The following is a 22,897-nucleotide window of genomic DNA, read 5'->3' as shown; positions in this document are numbered from 1 at the left end:
GCTGTGTGACATCAGCTTCATCTCAGAGGCTGCTAGCAATAAAGGAAAATAGATGCTCATGGAATAACCTTAACATGTTTTTATGACTGTTTATATTTGTGCGTGTGTGTATGTGTGCGTGTGTGTGCGCGTGTTTGTGTGTGTGTGTGTGCGCGTGTGTGCCGCGTGTGTGTGCGCGTGTGTGTGTGTGTGTGTGTGTGTGTGCGTACGTGTGTGTGCCTACGTGTGTGTGTGTGTGTGTGTGTATGTGTATGTGTGTGTAGCTGGAGTTGCAGCATGAGCATCTGAACGTGGCGATGTCACATCAGCTGGAGTACGAGCAGGCGGTGGAGCGTCAGAGTGAGGTGGGAGGCGGGGCTGGGGGCGGAGTCTTCCCCGACCCCCAGAGGGAGTGCACGCCCCCCTCACCCGCTCAGGACTTCCAGACCGCACGCCTCTTCCTCTCACACTTCGGCTTCCTGTCACTGGAGGCTCTCAAGGTACACACACACACACACACACACACACACACACACACACCCCGCACCTGCCCAGGACTTCCAAACTGCACACTCACACACAGTACTTGCAGGCTGTTGCTGTTTGCCTGGACTGGAGTGATGTGTGTGTGTGTGTGTCTGTCTGTCTGTGTGTGTGTGTGTGTGTGTGTGTGTGTGTGTGTGTGTGTGTGTGTGTGTGTGTGAAGACCAAGCTGAGGGAGAGAGATTCTACAGGTGTGGGCTGTGTGCCTTTGCTGGTTGTGCCCTGATGCGCATGATGTTTGTTTTGATGTTTGTTTTGATGTTTGTTTGATTTGATGTTTGTTTGTTTTGATGGGTTGACCTCTGACCTCCAGCCTCAGGACCCTGGGAACAGCCGCCTGCCCCCCCAGCTGGTGGCCCTGGACACTCAGCTGTCCGGCTTCTCCCAGGACCTCGCCTACCTGGACCTTTTGCCATGCCGACCGTTTGACACAGTGTTCGTGTTCTACGTGAGGGCGGGGCAAAAGACCAGTGAGGAGGTGAGAGGAGTGGGCGGGGCCTTGACACACACACACACACCGGCTTCATCTTAAGGTCTTATCTGCCCAAACTAGGGCTACGCCCTAACAAAAGGTCTTATCTGCCCAAACTAGGGCTACGCCCTAACAAAAGGTCTTATCTGCCCAAGCTGGCTAATCACCCAAAGCCGAATGAAGTTGCAGTAATGGAGTTAAGCTACCTGGAAAAAAAAATGGAATGCAGTTAGTTAAAACCCTCAGATAGATCCATCAGTCTCTTTCAGGTTAAGAGAGCAGCACACATGTTGAGACATAACTCTTACAGTCTGTGTATTTTTCTGATGTCTGTGTTATTGTGTCTTTCTTTCAGCCTGTCACGCTCTGTTTTATATTAACGTAATTAATTACTACACCCTTTTGTCCCTCGTAGATTCTGCGGAATGTTGAGTCATCAGAGACTGTCCACCCTCACTTCCTGGAGTTCGTGATGTCACTGGGCTGGCCAGTGGAGATTGGCCGGCATCCTGGCTGGACAGGTCATGTGGACTCCAGCTGGTCCGTCAGTCTCAGTGGAGATGCTGAGAGCCAGCAGCAAGGTGAGACCTGGGGATGCTAGTGCGTATTAGCACCTGCTAGCATCTTATATCACCTGGACAGAGTTCTGTTAGCACCTGCCAACATCTTATATCACCTGGACAGAGTTCTGTTAGCACCTGCTAGCATCTTATATCACCTGGACAGAGTTCTGTTAGCACCTGCTAGCATCTTAGATCACCTGGACAGAGTTCTGTTAGCACCTGCCAACATCTTATATCACCTGGACAGAGTTCTGTTAGCACCTGCTAGCATCTTATATCACCTGGACAGAGTTCTGTTAGCACCTGGACAGAGTCATCCTAGCACATAGACAGCTTGTATTTTTTTATTTATTTTTTTAAGTATATTTTTTGAAGCTTTTTATGTCTTTAATGAGACAGTGGAGAATGACAGGAAGCAAATAGGAGAGAGGGTTGCGGTGGGATCCGGAAAGCCGAACCCGGGTCGCCGGCGTACAGTGCAGGTGTCCCAGCCAGTCGCGTCACGGCTGGGGCCACAGCTTGTATTTTTAACACTGACATGACAGAGGGTGTGTAACTGAAGCGTTCCGTTAGCTTCCACTATGATCAATGGGACTAGCTACACCAGACGTGATGGCCCCCCTGTAATACCACCTGAACAGAGTCGTTCTAGCACCTGTTAGCATCTTATCCCACCTGGACAAAGTCATCCTAGCACCTGTTAGCATCTTATCCCACCTGGACAAAGTCATCCTAGCACCTGTTAGCATCTTATCCCACCTGGACAGAGTTCTCCCAGCACCTGTTAGCATCTAAGCATCGGCATGTAGCACGTGCTTGGCAAGACATAGCATGTGGTATACATGTTTTAATGTTTATTTGAGACTGTCTGTGTCTGTTATCACTCTTAGCATGTATTGTGTGTGTGTGTGTGTGTGTGTGTGTTGGTCAGATGATGCCTCTCCTGAAGAGGACAGTGGGGAAGTGGGCTTTAATGGTGAAAAGCAGGTGCTGTATTACTCTGATGCCATCACAGAGATTGCTTTCATCCTACCCACATTCAAAGAACACTCAGGTAACACATGTGTACACACGCACACACGCACACACACACACACACACACAGATTGTCTTCATCCTACTCATATATAGAGAGTGCAGTCAGACCAATAGTGCAGTCAAACATAGATTGTCACTTCCCACATGAACAGAATGCATACACACTTATGGCAGTCACACACACATACACACTTATGACAGTCACACACACGCACTAACATGAACAGAATGCATACACACTTATGACAGTCACACACACATGCTAATATTGCGGTGTGTTTCACAGCTGAGTCTTCAGAGGTCAGTGACTCCACTGGGGAGGCGGAGCCACAGACTGAACTTCCTGCTGATGTCATAAAGCCCCGCCTTACTCTGGATCTTCACCCCTCCAATTCAGAGAACTTGTTTCAGCGGGTGAGACACACACACACACACACACACACACACACACACACACACACACACACACACACACCTATTACAACGGGTGAGACACACTTGCATACACACACAGAGAGAAGCTTTTATAATGGGTGAGACACACACACACACACACACACACACACACACACACACACACACACACAGACCTGTTACATATAATGGGTGAGACACACACCCCTGTTACCCACTGTAACAGATTAGTTACTGATGTAACTAATGTTTACTAATGTTTATCTGTTATTGTGCATTAGTTATGCAAAAGGTAAATGTCACACTATGACTTCAAAATGTTTCAGTTATTTTCTTTCATGAATATTGTTGTTTCCACTCTATCAAGGGGTGTAATTAACAACAAAGATCCAGTAAACTAACAAATAAAAACATATCGCCCCAGAGATCCAGTAAACAAACAAACAAAAACATATCGCCCCAGAGATCCAGTAAACAAACAAACAAAAACATATCGCCCCAAAATTTCCCAACCAGTGCATCCCTGACAGCTTACGCTCTCTCCACTCCTGTCTGCATGCTTTGGTGGAATAACTCTGTGTGTGTGTGTGTGTGTGCGTGCGCTCGTGTGTGTGTGTGTATGTGTGTGTGTGCGCGTGTGCGTGTGTGTGTGTGTGTGTGTGTGTGTGTGTGTGTGTGTGCGTGTGCGTGTGCGTGTGCGTGTGCGTGTGCGCGTGCGTGCGTGCGTGTGTGTGTATCTCAGAGCCCGGGCATGAGGGTAAGACGGACGCCCTCGTCTCGGCCCGTCCACCCGCTGGGCCCAGAGACCAAGGTGCTGCTGGCCTGGGTGGAGAGCTACGACGACATCGGTGAGACACACACACACACACACACACACACACACACACACACACACACACAAACAATACAGACACAACTATCCTCCTTCCTCTCCTCTTGTGTTCTCCTCTCTTCTCCTCCTCTCTCTTGTGTTCTCTCTTCTCCTCTTGTGTTCTCCTCTCTTCTCCTCTCTCTCTTGTGTTCTCCTCTCTTCTCCTCCTTTTTCTTCTCCTCTCCTCCCTCTCTCTGTGATCCCTTGCTCCTCTGTTTTGCCATCTATGTCTTATCCCTCTTTTCTTGTGCCTCTTTAACCCTTAGAACCCTAAGCTGTTTTTAGGGCATTTTCACTACCTTTATTCATAAGGATTTATTCTGGTCATTGTAAGTGCCACACACACATATTATATATTGTTTTTTTTCAGCAGAGACTAGGCTATCCAGATCTGCCATCGTTTCATGTATTAGTACTAGCATTGATTTTATTTTGATTTTTAAAGAATTAAAATATAAAAAGTATATTTTAAAAATTCTTATATTTCGACATGTATCTCACCACAGCAAGCTCATAGCTCTTCATGCATTTCATGTGTGTGTAGGGCAGACTGTCCTGAATCGGGCAATATAATTGCCATGTTGCTGGGATACTCTGGGGCTGAGCAATTTACAGAAATATGTGGTGTGTGATTTACGGAAATAAATGCCATTTTTTATTTAGTGATGAAAAATGACCTTTCTGCGCTCCATATCTGTGACACGAACTGATCTGACCTGACTTGACCCAAGTTTGCGTGTTAGCATGTGTGGTGTGCACTCATAATGATTCTCAACTTTTTACTGCATTGCCATGAACAAAGCAAAGGCAAAAAAGATGTTTCTTTGTTGAACAAATTGGGATGCAATGTGAGCCTTGAATTGGATGCCATGCAGGAATTTGCTAGGATCTCAAAACCGGATTATGAACATGCTTTGCCATAGAGAAACACACGATAGCATTGGATTATAGACATGCTTTGCCACAAAAACAGACAAAAACGTGGGGTAAGTCCAGCTATATGAAGTTATTATTTTGCTGTCACTTCGTCTGTTTTATAACCCAGAAGGATGTACTTGGTATCAAATGATAGCTCTGTGTCTCCTCTTTCATCTGACATATGTGGCATATCTATCCGATCACGGGTCCGCGAGTAATTCAAACGAGAGTAATGGGTGTGCAGCGTTGGTTTGTGTACATGATGTTAATAGTTTGCAGTCACTTTGTCTGTTTTTATAAGCCAGAAGGATCGATATACATGGTACCAATGGGTAGCCCTGTGTCTCCTCTTTCATCTGATAAGCTTGCCATATCTATGCGTTTACGGGTTTGCGAGCAATTCAAACGAGAGTAATGGGTGCGCAGGTGAACGCAGAGAAGTATAGACTGTAAATGTGATGCAATTTGATTTAATTTCATGATTTTTTTAAAATTTTCATACTTGATCAAGTGCGTAGTCTCTTTGGAAAGCCCCACTTCTTCTCTGTCATGCAATAAAAGTTTCATCTCACTGCGGTGAACAGTCGCGTAGCAATGTAACAGAGAAGAAAGGGTGTGTTTTTTGACGCACTTTGCGTCAATCGGTCCTAAGGGTTAACTGGTGTGTGTGTGTCTGTGTGTGTGTGTGTATGTGTGTGTGTGTGTCTGTGTGTGTCTGTGTCTGTGTCTGTGTCTGTGTGTGTGTGTGTGTGTGTGTGTGTGTGTGTGTGTGTGTGTGTGTGGCAGAGAACTTCCCCATGGCAGAGTTACTGGCAGAGACGAGCACAGGTCTAGAGACTAGTGGCAACAGCAGCTCATCTTGCAGGTACACACACACACACACACACACACACACACACACACACACACACACACACACACACACACACACACAGCTGTAACGTGTGGTTCCTCTGGTTCTGATTGTGCAGGTCCGTGTTCTATGAGAAGGACGTGCCTGTTGTGTTTATTCACCCCCTCAAAACCGGCCTGTTCCGGATCAGACTCCACAGAAGCGCTGCTGCTGGCAAGTTCAGTTTGGGCCTCCCCCTAGTGGACGGCATGGTGGTCAGCAGAAGAGCTCTGGGTAAGAGTGTCTCAGGATGTGTGTAACATTAGCAACTAATCACACACACACACACAAACATATATATATATATATATATATATATATATATATATATATATATATATATATATATATATATATATATATATACATACACACACACACACACACACACACACACACACACACACACACACACACACACACAGTCTCATACACACCCCTGAAGATCTCATCCACAGTCTACTCTAGTGTATTGTAGCATACAGTATTTGACTGGATCCACAAATTCAAGTGTACTGTGTGTGTGTGTGTGTGTGTGTGTGGTTTAGGCTCTCTGGTGCGTCAGACGGTGGTGAACGTGTGTCGTCGGCGGCGTCTGGAGAGTGACTCGTACAGCCCCCCCCACGTGAGGCGGAAGCAGAAGATTGCGGAGATCGCCCAGAGATACCGCAGCCAGCAGCTGGAACCAGAGTTCTACACCGGCCTTTTCCAAGAGCCATGCCACTGACACACACACACACACACACACACACACACACACACAGTTACCTAGCCAGCAGCTCGTCCCTGAGTTCTAAACCTCTCTCAAGACCCAGTGTCACACACACACGCAGACACACACGTACACAGATGCAAGCATTGCCCTGTGATATCACACTTATCCACAGACACACACACACACACACACACACACACACACACACTGCCCTGTGCTATCACACCTATCCACACACAGGTGCACGGCTACTGTTGGATGTAGGGTACAGGCCAGTACTGGAAACAGATCTCATGTGAATACTGTATGTGAGTGTGTGTGTGTGTGTGAAGCCATTGAAATGTAGATACACACACACACACACACACACACATACACATATACACACACACACACACACTCCTCATCAGCCCCAGTAATGACCTTTGCAGACAGAATTGAACATATGGCATTTTTTGACCTTCGTCACCTTTTATCCTAGCAGTGACCTTTGACCTTCCACTCCCCACGTCCTGTCTCCCTTTACATCTTTTCACTCCAAATCAGAGGTCAGAATAAGGTCATGATGAATAAGGTCAGAGGTCACAATAAGGTCATGATCACTGATGAGGATGCATTTTATCATTAAATCCTAATTTAGTCCTAATTCAGTCTTAATTTGTTTTTAAAGACTTCAGTCTTAATGAATCTTAATTCAGCCCTAATTCAGTCTTAATTCAGTTTTATTCAGGACTTAATTCAGTCCTAATTCAGTCTTAATGAGTCTTAATTCAGGCCTAATTCAGTTTTATTAAGGACTTTATTCAGGCCTATTTCAGTCTTAATGAAGTTTTTTTTTGAATGTCAAAAGAACAGTCAGGGCCCTTCTCTGGCTGACCTTGTGGTTACCTTGGTAACAAGTCTGCTGTATCATCCAACATGGAGACAAATCGTTTATTTATCAATTTATTTATTTTCTTCGCTCTGCACTGCTTTCATGACTACTCAGAGGTGACGGACATCTGAGTGGAATACACACACACACACCCACCAGTGACCAACTGCAGACATCCCACACAGAGCCCTCTGCTTCAGTGTGTGTGTTTGTGTGACAAGATATTTCGAGGCCCTCATGTCATCAGAAGGAATACTGTGAGGAGGGACTTCCTGTTAGCCAGTCACATGGCCAGACAACTTGCTTCCTATTGGTGGAGGGACACTGGACTCATATGAGATCTTAATCTTGAGTTGACAGATACTGTATCTTTGAGCAATTTAGCAACTGATGACATCATCATTTGTAGTTTACTTTCATTTTGTTCTTCACTGTTTACTTAACTATTGTTTGCGTCATAAGACTTTTACTTCTGTGATGTTTGTGTGTGTGGGACGGGGTGGGTGTGCTCCTGTGATATCATCGCATCATGTGATCCCTCCTCCTCTGCTAGGGGTAATATTAAGCTCCGCCCCTTTTAATACTGAAGGGGGCATTGGAATCACCGCTGACTTGTTTACATACCTCACACATAAACATAAACACACACACACACACTCACGTACTGTAAACAGAGGAACATGTACACACTCTTACATACATACTCAAACATAAACACACACACATACACACGTATACAGAGGAACATGTACACACTTGAAGAACACACACACACACACAGGACACACACTTACATAGACTGCCTTGTATGTATTTACTGAAACACATGCACACACACACACACAATGAATGCCCATGGCCCTGCTAAAACACACACACACACACACACACATTGAAGGCCCATGACCCTGCTGAAACACACACACACACACACACACATTAAAGACCCATGGCCCTGCTAAAACACACACACACATTGAATGCCCATGGCCCTGCTAAAACACAACACACACACACACACACACACATTGAAGGCCAATGGCCCTGCTAAAAAACACACACACACACACACATTGAAGGCCCATGGCCCTGCTAAAACACACACACACACACTCATTGAAGGCCCATGGCCCTGCTAACGTTTGGTTTACAGTTTTGTTTACACTATAATGTGATACAGAGTGATCATATTTTATTGATAATGATTATTTTATTGATTAGGTTTTACGATCATGTTTTACGAATGTTTAATGATGTATTTTATGAACATATTTCACGATAATGCATTATGATGATTCATATTTTATGGTCTTTCATGTCTGTCCACTGAAGGAATCTCTATGTACACATAATCTGCTCAGGAGGCGTGACTGACACGTCTGCCTGCTTATCACATGACCTGAGGCTCAGCTACGCTCAGCCGCACGTGAGCCGCATCAGAACCGGGTCTCAGCCACATGTGGGCCAGATTGGTCCCAGATACGGCTGCTGCTCAGTGGGACAGCGGAGTGGAGTCGTCTGCCTCTTCTCTGACCGAGCAGCTCCTCTCTTCTCTCTTTTTCTTCTCCGTTTTCATCTGTTCATCTCTTCTGTTGACTGACGTGTGTGTGTGTGTGTATGTCACCAGTGGGAAAAGGAACGAGAATAAAACTTTATCTTTCAGACTTTGGCAAGTTGCAGCATTTGTGTGCCATTCTTGTGTGTGTGTGTGTGTGGCCTGTAGAGGTGTTGGTGTGACTACTCCAATCTTACTGTTTTTGTGTCTGTGTTGTATTGTGCTATTGGAGGGGGGAATTCTAAAATGATTGATGTGAAAAAGCTTATATTTATTTTTCAATCATCTGACAATTTTGCATGGAAAATGGACTCACTCTGCAAAGGCCTTCCGTCAGAACAAATTAGTTTGAAGAATGGTCAAATATAGTGAAGGCATATTTGGTATTTGCTGGCTGGTAATCCATTCATTTTTAGTAATATCAGGTACCTAAACTACAATCCTTCCCAAAAGAAACGCAGAACTTTCATTGACTTGTGTGCCACAATTGTGTTGGCACATGATGATATCCAATATTTCCAGAGCTGGTTGAAGGATCAGAGCCATAGACTTGGCCGCCATGCAGTCATGTGGTTCATGTGCGCCTCAATAGTTCCTAAAAACCAGAAGGATGCAATACCGAATGCTGGAGGGCAGGATCTAGGAACTCATTGACCACTGACCAAGTGATTGGCATTTTTAGGAACTTTCATAGTCTCCATAACCTTGAAAACTGGCATGGAAAAGCCCTGTCATTTTTTTCCATGATCTCCTATGGGAGTGTCACCAGTCTGTTTTCCCTACCGCTCTAGTCTTGGCATATTTAGGGCCTATCCGAAACTAATCCCTACCCACTCCCCCTTGGAGTGAGTTATTAGGGTGTATATATAATACTGCACTCAGCTTTAGGACAAACTTCACTCTGCCTAGCGGAGGAGAGGTTCTGACGCAGCCTATGCATGGATTTGTTTACAGGTGTACTCACACGGAGCTCGCATTTGTATGAAGCGTTCGTGACGTGTCGCATTAATTGACACACAACCTCAATAAGGGGTCATCGGTGCTCACTCGGTGTTGGAGGGTTTATACCACACTACCAGTTATCAGTAATTGGTATATGAAATATAGGCTCTGGACTTTTAAATGTAACATTTTTTCCACTTATTCTCATTGTGAATCAACACACATCTTAAAAACATTTTGGTATATATAAAAATAGCACCTTTATAACATGGATATTGTACTGGGGATACATTACATGTAAGCAAATGTCTCTACCTTTTAATCTCATCAACACAACATATTTCCATGTTAGTTTTTTTCAGTCGCTAACAAGCGTTGTCTAACCAGTTGTCACATTTTCAAAACTCTAAACATAATTAGCACAGTATCGGTCTTTTGTGACCATACCATACACACATTTCATGTCGTTTTCACACAATATGCAGTCAGAACACATTTCCACAATGCTTACATTTTATTAACAAACAAGCTATACCTCCCAACAAAATAAGGGGATTGTTTTTGCAGTATTTTCACATTTTAACACACAACATCCCACAATAGCAAAAACAATATTCTAAACCTTGATACAGTATAAAAACCTCTGCTTCTGCTACCAAGCGGTTTTATCCCAGGTGCATCGCCTTGGACACAATATCAGATGCGATGTTGATGAAAACATGTGGCCTAACCATGAAGATCGCAGAGATTAGATACAGTAATTTTGTGCTTTTTAGTCCCCTTTTTATCTGGGCTTTTTGCTGTTGTTTTTTTTTGTTGCGTGTTTCATGGATATTTTGTTCACTGTAAGCAACACTGTAAAACTTTTTCTGTTCTATCATACTGTAGTAAACAGTAAAAAAACTGATTTGCTTTTTACTGGAATGCTTTTGAATGTGAACATTACATGTGGACATACAGTTCCCAACCAAGAAATTTAGTGATAGATTGCATGCAAATACCTGTAAAACTGAAACATAAAAGTCTATGCCGTTTTTGTAATGTCAACAATAGCCAGTATTTTGAAACCTGGTATACTTTGATTGACTGCATGTACTTGTGAAGTGAAACAAGTGTTATTCTTTGACATAATAATTTAATTTTGAGTCAGATTTCCAATGTTTTGGTAAAGTTAGTGTGTGCAGAGAAAGACGTGTTAGTATATATTTAACAAAATGTGTTTTTGAGAAGAAAATTATCCATTTGGCCAATTGTGTTTGGTAGGTGGGAGTCTGTGTTAAGAGTTTAGAAAAAGTATCTGAAGTATGGGTAAGCGCTTGTTAGCGATTGAACAAAAACTGAAATATGGGTATTGAAGTTCAACCAATGAAGAAGTAACACTAATCACTGTATAGCTTTCTGAACTGCACCAATTTTCATGTGTATGATTGACCTGACATCCTCTGGTTTTCATGGAATTTCATACAGTTTAACCTATTTACAAGCAAGTAAAATGTCACATGAGCATATTCCTGTTTACATAGCAATCAACATTATTCCAAATAATAAACAATAAACTTTACTTTCTCTTCACTAGCACACCTAGTTCCCCACTGAAAGACCCACTTCTGGCTTTTTTGGATTCCATATCTGGATTTCTGATGTTTTATTTCCTCTTATGATGATTTTCTTAGGTAGGGAGAGGGTGTAGGAGTTTATTTTGAAAACAATAGACACACTCTCACATGCTCTCAGACACACAAGCCCACAGACACAGTTGCACTCTGAGAAACACTTTTTCTCAGGCACATTTGACGGGTCCAGAAACAGACTCATTAATAATTATAAAATAAACTCTTACAGATACACATGCACCGGGTGACAAACAGATTAACTGACAGAAACGGACTCAGGTGGGGGCATCAGCTAACTGGCACTATAGGCACAGAGGGGTGCAATGTCTCCTAGACCCATGCTTTTTTCTGAAGGGCCAACCGTATCTTCCAGAACAGTGACCCTGAGGGCTCAAGACAGGGTCAACAGGTCGAAAACATGGTGGTTAAAGGTGAAGCTGCCCCAGTGTACAGGGCGTCACTAGACCTAGACCTAGGATTATTAATGGAGCAGATATGTTTAAGCTTCATGAAAAAAACTTTGCCGGCTTTTATAATCTGGACATCACTAGTGTAATGTGTAACATCACTGACTAGGCTACACTGCCTAAGATCTCAGTGCCAGCAGGCTACCACTGCCATTGAAAATAAATGTGCTTATCAGTGTGCTTATGCAACTGTTGAACAACCAAAGCCACCAGTCACTTACCCGGTGATGAACACTATATCAGGGGTGTAAGACTCATATTACCGGATTTGTTGGAATTTGTTAGTCCCTCAACTTGGAGAACAATTGCATAGATACATAAGATCGTCCATAGCTGGAGTTCACATCATGACAACAAATATCAGGACAGCCTGTTTTCATAACAACTCGTATACAATGTGACAGTTGAGTTTCGCAAGAACAGAAAAGTTCCCCCTTAAGTCCTGTGTGTTCCCTTTTCCAAAAAAACAAAAACAGGATATGAGTCATGAGTATTTGGAAAAGGCGGATTTGATAAAGTAGGCCTACAAAAAGGTCACATTAACTTTGGTTAAAGAGCTACAGTATACAGTTAAAGAGCCACGTCTTAGTAATCATTTTAGTAATCTTTTGACTTTATAAGTATAGGTTTCTTTCATTGATGGTGCCAGATCGAAATTTGTCAGTGTAGTAGTTTAACAATTGTTATATGACAGCATGTTGCTAGTCAATTTTCAAAAATAAATCAAGTTAGTTATACAGTGGCAATCGTCATCTTCTCTTCTCTCTCGCCACACCACAGCAAACACATATGCATGTGGACACGCAGCACACTAGGGACAGCACCTCACCAAACAACAACAGAAGTCCCAACTGTCAAACCAGTGATAACTAGATGTACCGCATAGCGGTACAAAATATGACCGCTGCTCAGTCCTGTACATCCGTTCCGCGAAAATAAATCACACTTCAATTTGTCTCCATATTTTACTCCATCCCCCACTCTTGAAACTTTTGTGTATGCTTGTTTGGCATGCCTAAGTGCGTGTGTGTGGCTGCACAGAAAGTAGCCTACTGGTGCTGAAAAGGTGAATAGAGTGTAGAATAGCCAAAGAAGATGTAGCATTGTTATAAAACCTTTAAAATCTCTAAACAATCAGTTCATCACAGTTCATCCATTGCAACTGGATTGATGAAAGGTCACTTACACCTGTAGGCTACATTGTATTTGGGAAAAGCAAAAGGTATCAGCATAATGTTATATTTTATTTATTTATTTATTTATTTATTTATTTATTTATTTATTTATTAATTAATAAACAAAAACATCTCTGTCAGTTCCATGCCGTTTTCAACAGCTATCAAAAACAAAGGTTTGGATGGATGGATTTTTTGTGAATGTTTCTTCTTCTACATAAGATTTTAGTCATCTTTAGTTCATTTGATACTTTATTGTCAATGCAAAAATTAAGTAACAGTAGTCTGAAACGTTATTGTTAATGCACAAATTAAGTAACAGTAGTCTGAAACGAAATGCTGTTTTACATCTAACCAGTGGTGCAAATAACTGACATGTCCAAATGGGCCTTGATGAAATGCGTCGATAGACTGTTCATACACATTTTAACGGGCCAAAGTTGAAGAGCTGTTGTCCGTTATTGTTCGTGCAAATATAGGCTGATTCATGTTCCCTTGCATTGTAACTGAGGTCCATGGCTAGTCTGGCTTTCACCAGCTCAATCTTTTAAGAAATCAAAAAATAAATAGCGGGCACTACCCAGCCTAGTCCATAGGCACCTGATATTGTTTAATTTTCCGATTGAGATATCCACGCTCTGGCTATTCTAAATGCAAAAATGCAAAATGTAATGACAAAAATGTAACTAACAAACTAGATCCTTATAGAAAGCTGTTAAGAAAGCAGGTAGGCTTATAAGGTAGGCCCATTTACAAAATTGTCAATAGGCTATGCTGGCGGGAATTACATTTCATGTGAACATCGTCCTATCCTTATTAGACGTTCTCTGCGGTAAATTACAGTCCTTGTAGGAAGCGTCCATTGTTTTTCCAACCCACTTTTAACTTCCAATAAAATTCGATCTCACTGCAACGATCATCATCTAGTGGACAAACGACTACTTATAAGCCAATACTGGAAATGCAGCCATGATGATGATGATGAATATTTTTGGCTTTTTCTTTTAATCCTACTGAATTTGTAATTATGTATCGGCTGTTCTAATATGGTAGTATGCGTGCCTGTGTGTGTGTGTGCATGTGTATATGTGTGCACCGCCATCTACAGGCCAATGAGTGTATAGTCACTAAATGTACACATAACCTAATTTTTTAGACCCCCATGGATGAAATTGTATGCGAAACTTGGCATACCCCCAGAGAATGCCAGGTCAATCATACACATAAAATTTGGTGCAGTTCTGAACATCTTAACTGAAGATAGGGGCGATTAAAGCAGAATAATATTGCATTTTCATTTTTTACCGAGGAGGTGCAAATCACAAATGAGTGATTATGGGCCAGGTTGATGTGGGCCCTTGAGACCAACATACCATAAAAGATTCTTCATCCTCAGTGCCACGGTTCAGGTAGTTATTTAGGAAAAACTGCTTTTTTGCGGTTCGGGGCCCCAGCACGGGGGGGAGTGGCCCCGGGGGACTAAAACGAAATTTTTCCGTAAAAGTCTAGTGGGGCTACATACCTGCCAAATTTCATGTGCACCGGTGTTTCGGTGTCCCGGGTATCGTTGACCAAAAATTCAGGAAGTAGATGACGGGGAAAAAAAAAAAAAAACTTTGACAATCATTATATGACCGCTTCGCTAGCTTCATAAATAATTATTCTTGAGCATATGATATTGAGCATAAAGCCTGAAGTATGATCAAATTGGTCAAACAAGTGAATATTCCTGGTGGACTTGGTTCCCTTGAACATTTAAAGCTGGGCAATGCTGTTTATGAATGTTCAATTGTTTGTTTTATAGCCATTTGCCACTGTTTGTCAAATTTGAATAGGCCTACACCTAAATTTAACCTTACACCTAAAATAAAATCCTTAGTCGGGGATCACATTAGCCAGCGGCAAGCGGCAGCGGCAAACGTAACGCAACGCTCAGACCATAATAAGTTTTACCTCGTTCCTAAGCAACACAAACCGTTTGTCAATTGAATACGCTCACGTTGCGCTTTGAGAGTTGAACCAAGTTCAACGCTCAGCTTGCTCAACGCTAGCGTTACGCTAGCATTGCCACCGTTCCGCTGCCTATCCGCGGCTATTGGCTGGTTTTAGCTGGTCTTTGCTGGTTTTCTTCCAGCTCTTGCTGGTCTTTGCTGGTGTAGCTGGTTGGACCACCAGCTGGATATGCTGGCGTGACCATCTGAGGAAGCTGGTCATGCTGGTTTGATCCATTTCCATAACTCCTCATGATTTAGCTTGGACAGAATGTTTCTGTCAAAGTTAGGGACTGCAAAGAAGTGTCTTCCCAGTTGGTCTTTGAAAACTTCTGTCCTCCTAAATACCTCAAGTACAGTTAAAATGTCGCTTTTGAGATCAGCTGCATGGTGGATGCCACTAGGTCGGGATAGCACGGTTCATGAAAAAAAATCTGAAGCGTTCGGTTGGCTTGTCTTGGTTCGGGGCATGTGTGCATCGTACGGTTTTGGCGGTTCATGGCGTAATGGAGCCTCATGCCCATATGTGACCTCAGACAGTTTTTTCCTTTCGCGTGAAAGCGGAGGTGTGCAGTGCTGCGGGTCACGTGTAAAAATGGGAGAGATAAGGAAGGCAGCATGGAGTTGGAGGATGCACCAGCGTCACATAAGTCTGGTGTGTGGAAACATTTTGGATTTGATTTGACCTATGATGACCGCGGAAAGAAAACGGTAGATAGAACTGCGATTGTGTGCAAGCATTGTGCAACAGTCATTATGCTATACAGGCCCGGTGTGGCTAATTGGGAGCTTCAGGAGGGTGGGCAGGTCTGAATATCCTGAGCTTAAATATTGTTTCTGAAGTTCATTTGCGGCGCCCTCGCAGCACTTCAGCAGCTTAGGCGGTCGCGGGCCCTTACTCGCAGTTTCCCGAAGTAACATTAAAGCAACACCAAAAAGTTTTTTGTACCTTAAAATAATGTTTCCAAAATAGTTTCAGTGGTTCATCAACTCGTAACAGGGTGAACGGCACTTCTGCATTTGCTTTGCGGCCCTCTACAGTGGGCATATGGGGTTGTGTATCCTAATTACTGATGTACATATGTAGCGGGAATGAATGCAGGGTAAATGGGCTGTGATTAGATAGATAGATAGATAGATAGATAGATATACTTTATTGATCCCTAGGGGAAATTCAAGGTCACAGTAGCATACAGACAACACACACACACACATTCAATAACAGCAGAAAAAGTAACTAGAAAAGCATTTCCTGAAGGAAATATAGTGCATGCAAATGCAAAAATATGATGTAAAATATCATACAGAGTAAAAACATACAAAAACAACAACTATATTGGTTGCTAGGTAGATGAGGTTTAATATAGTTGGAATGACTGAACAGTTAAATAGGTGGATAGTTTAAATGGTTAAATTATTTAGGTAGATAGTTGACGATAACTGACAGTTGGAATGGCTCTACTGTTTGCTAGCAGTTATGCTAATTTAGCTAATGTTTTCAAGCAGTTTTTTAAAAAATGTTAATAATGTTAATGCTGTTAACTATGTTAACAATGCTAACTATGTGACTTAGCTAACTTAGCTAATGATTTATAGCAGTTATGCTAAAATACTAAGAATGCTAACATGTTAACCATATGACTTAGCTAACTTAGCTATTCATTTTAGGAGTTATGCTAACTATGCTAACTAGCATGCTAACAATATTAAAATGCTAACTATGTTAACCATGTGACTTAGCTAACCTAGCTAATAATTTGTAGTAGTTATGCTAACTATGCTAACTAGCATGCTAACATGCTAACTATGTTAACCATGTGACTTAGCTAACTTAGCTAATCATTTTTAGCAGTTTTGCTAAAAATGCTAACAATGCTAACATGTTAACTGTGCTAACCATGCTAACTAGCTACAGTGGGTAGGAGTCATAGTTGATGACAAGTAACAGTTACAATGGCTGAACAGTTAAAAAGTTCAGTAGTTTAAAGGGTTAAATTGTTTAACAGTGAAATATTGTAGTGAGGACTTTTATTTTGAAACAGTTTTTGGCAGAGGAAGCAGTTGAACAGGATGTGTAGTCTTAATTGGGCCAGTTTGTATGCTTAAAGCCTGAGACTGGCAGTTGATCCAGGTGGGCTGAACACCTTCCATAGGATTCTAATTGCTTAACGGCTCTATTGTGATGTCACAGTTGTATATGTTTTGTGTATATTTTGTGAATGTGGTATACATTGTTAAAATTAACCTAAAAACTGAAGGAGCAATTACTTGCCTCTTTTACTTGCCTCTTTAGAAAGGTTAAAATCAAAATATAAAGGAAATATGAAACGTTACAAAGTCAAACAATGTAAAGTTATAATCAAAGTGACGTGGGACAGGTGTCTGTAGCCTGGCCAATATTATATACAACTGTGTAGTGAATGTAAAAGTTGTAGATGTACTCACCAAGAAAAGCACCCATGTTGATATGCAGTTGATCTGTGATGTAGTCACTGCTGATGTCCTACTGATGAATACTTTCACTGTCATATCAGCTCTGTGTTAAAAACCTGCCTCTAATCCCTGCCCAATTACATCGGGATGCACCTCTGCATTCCAAGTGACCCACTCTACAACTCTACAACGCTGCACTCTAGTGGAGACAGTAGATCTGTAGGTTTTCATGATGGCAAATGTAGCAGTGACAAGGTAGCACAGTGCACAGTAGGCTGGGAAGAGCTGCAGTATGTTGAATGCTGCATGTTGTATGTGAGAACATGAAAGAAGTACTGAGTGAAGCTGCAGTGCATTGCAGAGGGATTGCTATCTCTGTTGTTAAAAACATGGTACCCACCACCACACTGGCTGATGAAGTCATGCAAATCTACATTTTCTTTAATGAAGTCAAGTATGGAGACCCCATACTGATTTGTTTTCAGGGTATGAGCAAAAATCTCCATTGTTGAGAAAGGAAATGGTTCAATGTGTCCTTTGTGAGATCCTCTAGAGCCAGAGAAGTCAGACAAAAATGTGACATGTTGGGGAAAGGAAATGGTTAATGTGCCATATGAGTCGTATTCAATAGTAACATGAAATTATCCAACAGAGTCGTATTCAATAGTAACATGAAATTATCCAACAGAGCGAGATCCAGGAGGAACTGGAGAAGAGTGCATCAGGAAACACAATTTTAAGGACATTTTTTCCCAATCTGTCATCTCCACAATAACCTCAGAGTGGACACTGACTCCAGGTCTGTTTGACACCTGTTAACCATTTCTTGCCTTGTTTGGCTGTATGTTTTGGATCATTGTGTTGTTTAATGGTCCAATGCCCGGCAGGGGCAGGTCTCTTGGCAGACTGCCTGAACTTTTCTTTTCAATGTAGCACCTTATTTTAGTGTAACCATTTACTTTGAGAAGGTCTATTAGCAACACAACAACTTACTACAAAGATGACCCTGTCACGTTTATAAAAATGTTTGCACACACTGTATGTGTGAACGTGCGAACAAATTAGACACCTTGTTAAAGTATAGTATAATATAATACAACATTTTATAAATATGATCTTTTTTTGAACAAATATCAAATGGATATGAGTCATACTGTGGGTAGAAAAAGTAAAATCATCGGGCCAGTGAAAATTACTTTCAATTAGAGAGCAGTAGACAGCAGTTCTACAGCAGTTATATACAGCAGTTCTACAGTTCTACAGGAGTTCTACAGCAGTTATATACAGCAGTTCTACAGTTCTACAGGAGTTCTACAGCAGTTATATACAGCAGTTCTACAGGAGTTCTACAGCAGTTATATACAGCAGTTCTACAGGTCTACAGGAGTTCTACAGCAGTTATATACAGCAGTTCTACAGCAGTTCTACAGCAGTTCTATACAGCAGTTCTACAGCAGTTCTACATCAGTTATATACAGCAGTTCTACAGCAGTTATATACAGCAGTTCTATACAGCAGTTCTACACAGCAGTTCTACGGCAGTTCTACAGCAGTTATATACAGCAGTTCTACAGCAGTTTTATACAGCAGTTCTACAGTTCTACAGGAGTTCTACAGCAGTTATATACAGCAGTTCCACAGCAGTTCAGCAGTTCTACAGCAGTTCTACAGGTCTACAGCAGTTCTACAGCAGTTCAGCAGTTCTACAGCAGTTATATACAGCAGTTCTACACAGCAGGTCTACAGCAGTTATATACAGCAGTTCTACAGTTCTACAGCAGTTCTACAGCAGTTATATACAACAGTTCTACAGCAGTTCTACAGTTCTACAGCAGTTCTTACACAGCAGTTCTACAGCAGTTATATATAGCAGTTCTACACAGCAGTTCTACAGCAGTTCTACAGCAGTTATATACAGCAGTTCTACAGTTCTACAGCAGTTCTATACAGCAGTTGCAGTTCTACAGCAGTTCTACAGTTCTACAGCAGTTTTACAGCTTTTACCTCTTTGCATCTATAGCTACATGACTCAGTGGTTACAGGAATTATGCTAAAGCCACAAGTACCAAAATAATGAACTTGGTTTCCATATCAACGAATCAAAATCATGGCATGCACAGATCAACTTTGCTTTAGATATTTAGATAGATAGATAGATAGATAGATACTTTATTGATCCCCAAGGGGAAATTCAACTATTTATCATACTTTAGGTGACATGAATGCAACAATCATGAGACACAAAGTACTTTTCCTTGACATAAAGGCTGGCATAAGATATAGTATGATCACATCATACTTTCCCAGATATGGGTAGCCTATACTGTCTTGCAAATTATATAGCCTAGCATAATAGATGGCCCTTACAATGACCGAAGAGCTTAATAGTAAAATTACACTGAAAATAGCCTAGGTTTCAAAGGAATAATAGTGATATTTTACAGTGGGTATTATTTAATTTAAATACCTAATGTAACTTCACAACAGTTCATGACATGGGGGGGGGTGATAACATGATAACAGTAACACTTGTAGCCACATATCCTACTTGAGAGCCTTGTCTAAAAAAACAGGTGGTGCCTTGTAGCCACATATCCTAATTGAGAGCCTTGTCGAAAGACACAGGATGCTCTTGTGTTTCCCTGCTCATCTGTCCTCCTCTGGCAGCGATGAGCATGAGAACATCCTCAGAACAGAGGAAGAAAGCAGATAACAGTACTGTTATTCAGCATGATGCACCTTTGGGCTCTGCAACACTGCCCTCTGGTGGACATAGCACATCACAGCAACTGGTTTGATGTCCTGAGCTTCTGTTACCCAGTCAGTGGTGGTGTGTGTATGTGTGTGCGTGGGTGTGTGTTTGCGTGAGTGTATGTGTATATGTTGAACAGGAATGTTATGATATTGTGAAAGAGAAATAGATGTCATAGATATCTATAGTTTTCTGTGGGTTTGCTTGTGGTCTCTCTCCTCTCTGAGGTATATGCTCTCCTGTGGGGTATCTCTGGTGTCCAGTGTGGTCTCTCTCCTCTCTGGTGTCCAGTGTGATGGTGTCCTCTCTGGTGGTACACATGTGCATGCACACACACACACACACACAACACACACACACACACACACACACACACACACATGTGCACACACACACATGTGCACACACACACACACACACACACACACACACACACACACACACACACACACACACATGTGCACACACACGTGCACACACACACACACACACACACACACAAACACATGCATGATATTGTGAAATTGGTGAGGTCATACTTAGATTGTGTGCATATTTTCATCTTCAGTGTAATGCTGTTGCTGTGATCTGCTGTTGTCTCTGGCTGCCAGAGGCATGTTTAGGTTGTGGCTTTCGTTGGACAAATATGGCAGGTGCTGCAGAATTGGCCATTGCATAAGCACACAGGTAAAGGTGCCATTTCAAACACAGCTGGTGTAGCAACAGGTGCGTGAGTATGTGTTTGTGTGTGTGTGTGTGTGTGTGTGTGTGTGTGCATACGTGTGTGTGCGTGTGTGTGTGTGTGCATACGTGTGTGTGCGTGGTTGTGTGTGTGTGTGTGTGTGTGTGTGCGTGCGTGTGTGTGTGTGTGTGTGCGTGCATCCATGTGTGTGTGTGTGTGTGTGTGTGCCACAATGCCATTTGTTTGTAACAATGCCATTTTTCTTTATATGTATATCGGAGCATTTAGAGCAGATATTGTAACTATGGAGATATGTTGCTACATGACGTAGCTAGCAGCTGAGCATACAGTGACCACTCAGAGAAACCGGTCAGGACCACATGACGTAGCTCCAAGCTAACCTTACAATCTCCTCTCAGAGAAACCGGTCAGGACTACATGACGTAGCAGCTGACCTTACAGTGTCCACTTCGAGAGTGTGATCTCTCTCCTCTCTGGTGTCCAGTGTGATCTCCCTCCTCTCTGGTGGTCCGGGCCGTGGGAACCGCTGCTGCTGGGTAGTTAATGAATGATGGGCAGGAATGTGGCCTCTGTCTCTCAGAGAAGGGTGACCACTCAGCGTGCATGCACACATGCACACACACACATACATGCACACACATGTACACACATACACATGCACACATACACACACACGGTGTACACACACACCACAAACACACACGCACATGTGTACACACACACGTTTGTACGCACACTCACATACAGACACACACACAGTCACACACTGAGTTATAAAATAATATATTACAAAAAATAATTACATCACTCTAACACCGGTTTTGTTAGAGTGGTACACTATGCAATATAACCTTTACGAAGCCAATTTGATGCTAAACAAACTTGTAATAGGCAAAACGTTCACCTAGTATAGCTATACAGCATACAGTAGACGTAGCGAGTCGCTACGGGGAAAACCAGCCATGCAACTTCCAAGACCGGCGGCCCGACAAATCTCGCGAGAATCGTGAAACATTACCTTGTCAGTAGATGCAGCTGTTTGCAGAGTTTTTCCCTGTTAATCCTTCACCTCTACAACAAAAGCATTTTCATTCTGTACACAAGGCCAATGTTGTCTTGTGGGTCTAAGGTCTAATGGACATTTTCACAGTACAAACTTTGAAATTAAACACTTTCTTCACAGCTAATGAGTAGGAAATGCATCGTTTTGTCACGTAAGGACTCATATTGTACAAGCCTTTTAATGACATTTTTAATCTGTTAAGAGACAAAAAAAAAGCCATGTTTAAATGATGCCCCCAGACCTAGTATTGGAGCTCAATGTACTGGCCATTAGTTGCAGCTACTCCAGCACCGATTTTGGTCGTTATTTTTCCTATTGACAGTACTCGGCGACGTCTTACGATCAAGATCCATATAAAAATCGGCCGAATTTCTCCTTTAAACTGTTATATTCACCTGGGAGAAAAGGCAGAGCCCCGTTTGTTTGTCTTAAACGTCTTAGTCCCACTGCTCACTGACTCAGCGTCTCAGAGTGGAGGTTAAGTCACCTGTTCTGAACTCTGAACCAATAAGGTGCCACGTTCTTAACCGTTATTTGTTTGGTTGAAATGCTCTGAACGGTTCAAATGCTGCTTTGTGAACACAAACAGAACCGGTTTTCTGTCAGTGAAAAAATAAGACTAATAGACTAACACACACACATTTTAATGCTTTTATTTGAACCTTAACACAGAGGAAGATTCACAGATCCAACGTTACACTTAGGCAGGTCTGATCAAACACAGAATGCATTGTGCTTTTTTTTCATTCTGAACTGCATGATTATGGGTAAACATGGCGTTGCCGCTTCCAGATGGATAAACTACCTATTATTGCAGAAACTTTGCAGTACTTATTATTGCAGAAGTTTTTTTTGCAATTGGCTTGCTTAGTCCACACAGTTGCAGTCCGCGTAAGACAAGTTTGTGCACGTGCCCAAGACTCC

The 22,897-nt window shown here is 42.3% G+C and overlaps 1 pseudogene; it reads left to right on the top strand.

Moving 5' to 3' along the window:
- Window positions 1–8,218, top strand: part of LOC125293358 — a 42,523-nt pseudogene extending 34,305 nt beyond the window's left edge.
- The last annotated feature ends 14,679 nt before the right edge of the window (window positions 8,219–22,897 follow it).

Source organism: Alosa alosa, chromosome 4 (assembly GCF_017589495.1).
Source record: "Alosa alosa isolate M-15738 ecotype Scorff River chromosome 4, AALO_Geno_1.1, whole genome shotgun sequence".
NCBI lineage: Eukaryota > Metazoa > Chordata > Actinopteri > Clupeiformes > Clupeidae > Alosa > Alosa alosa.
The sequence above is the reverse complement of the archived record's forward strand: the minus strand, read 5'-3'. Positions and strand labels throughout refer to the sequence as shown.